Source organism: Phaethon aethereus (assembly GCF_964289735.1).
Source record: "Phaethon aethereus genome assembly, chromosome: 13".
Lineage (NCBI taxonomy): Eukaryota > Metazoa > Chordata > Aves > Phaethontiformes > Phaethontidae > Phaethon > Phaethon aethereus.
Window position 1 is genome coordinate 7765480 of NC_138589.1, and position 1803 is coordinate 7767282.

The following is a 1803-nucleotide window of genomic DNA, read 5'->3' on the forward strand; positions in this document are numbered from 1 at the left end:
GAAGTCAGCAGAAGTAGTACATGCAAAGCCGACAGGCTAATTTCGAGCTCCGAACTGCAAAGGATGTAACCATACATCTGATTTCTGTGGGTACTCGAGGTCTAATTCTCACCCATCTCCATGATGTTAGGATTTACAACAGCTTTTAAGGATTTGGATGGATCCAAAAATATTAGGTTACTTGTGATATTTTATTTTCAATGATCAGGGGCAGAAAAAGAGATCTGAAGTATATGAGCTCATGTTGGACAAGCCCGGAAAGAAAAATGTGTTCTACAGTGCTCTAAAACTGAGCTCAGAGTAATACAATGTATGGCATATTACGTAGGGAAAAGAAATGTGGGACCCTGAGGGATGAAGGCAAACTAATCAAAGGAATAGCTAATGGCCTCGAAGGAGAACAGGGAACAACCTGCTTCTTATGGAGCCTACTCAGTTCTCGGTTCAGAGGGCCAATGTGCAGATTGTTGGGACCTGAGCCCCAAGTCTCAATGATTTTATCTGAAAGGGGTCAAATTCAAGGCAAATTCTTTGTCTACATATTTTATGCTTTTATCAGAAATGGACAATTTCTTCCACACAGGGAACAGAGCCGAGTATTGGGGCTGGACCACTGCTGCCACATTTGCACAGGCTTCTACAAAATGACTTACGCCTGCACTCCCACAACACACCAGGAGTAATATTGCTGGTCCGGTTGGCCTGCTGACTGATCAGCACCCTGGGGCAAATAAAATCATCAGGTAAAATGGATTTGGCACCCAGATCATTAGCAGGTGATCTGAGAAGATGACCAGTAAGGTCTAAGCAAGCTGCCACTTGTTCCAATAAGGGAACGGAGATCAAAGACACCTTTAATGGGATGTTCCCAGTGTCAGCATTGACTCTCTCTCTCATCTGTTTTCAGATGAACAGCACTGAGAAACCTGAGAACGAAAGTGGAACGTCACGCTGATTACGCTGGAAGGTATGGCAGTTGGTTGAACTCATGGAGAACAGAATTACAGAGGTCCGTAGGGATTGAAGGAGCCTTAACAACAAACGGGAAGGGCAGGCAGTGCGGTCTGGCAACAGGGCTGCCGTGTGGTCTCAAAACGGGGAACACCAAAGCTTGCTGTGCCCTCTCCCCTTTGAAACCTACAGCTTTGGGAAATGGTGAAGATGCAGTCTTAGGAATCCCAAATTTCTCTGGCATCCCCAAACACGCTAATACTTGCAGAAGGAGGTGAAAAGCACTGTTTGTGTTAGGGAGTTATTAATGATCAGTTTTTAAACTATTTGTATCATTTTCCTGTGATGACAGCAGAGGACTATGCCATTGAAATACAGTAGGCGTTTCTAGTCTGTAACACTGAAAAAAATTAGCCCGAGGGTATTTAGAGCTGATGAGTAAAAAGATGTGTCTGAGATGGACTTGGTAGAAGATGGCCCCAAGAGCGAAGGGTAAATGTAAGGCACTTAATCCATTTTAGGTTTTCTGGGGCCTGGGAGAACGGGATTTGCGTTCTTCTTTATCGAAACGCCTGGCCAGTCAGACGATGCCCCCAGGCCTCGGATGGGACGCACGGACAGGTCGATGCTGGGCTGGCGGCTGCGGAGGACAACGGGAGCCGCAGCGCGCGCTGGCTGCTCGGCAGCCGCCCGTGACCACGTTCGGGCGCACCCGCGGCGAGCAGCTCGTCCCGCCTTTCTGCTGCGCGTGGGAGGCCTGCGGCGAGCGCCGCGCGCCGGGCCGCCGGGAGGGGGCTGCCCGCTCCCCCGCGCGCGTCCCCCTCCCCTGCCGGGCCCCGGGCTTCTCCGGAA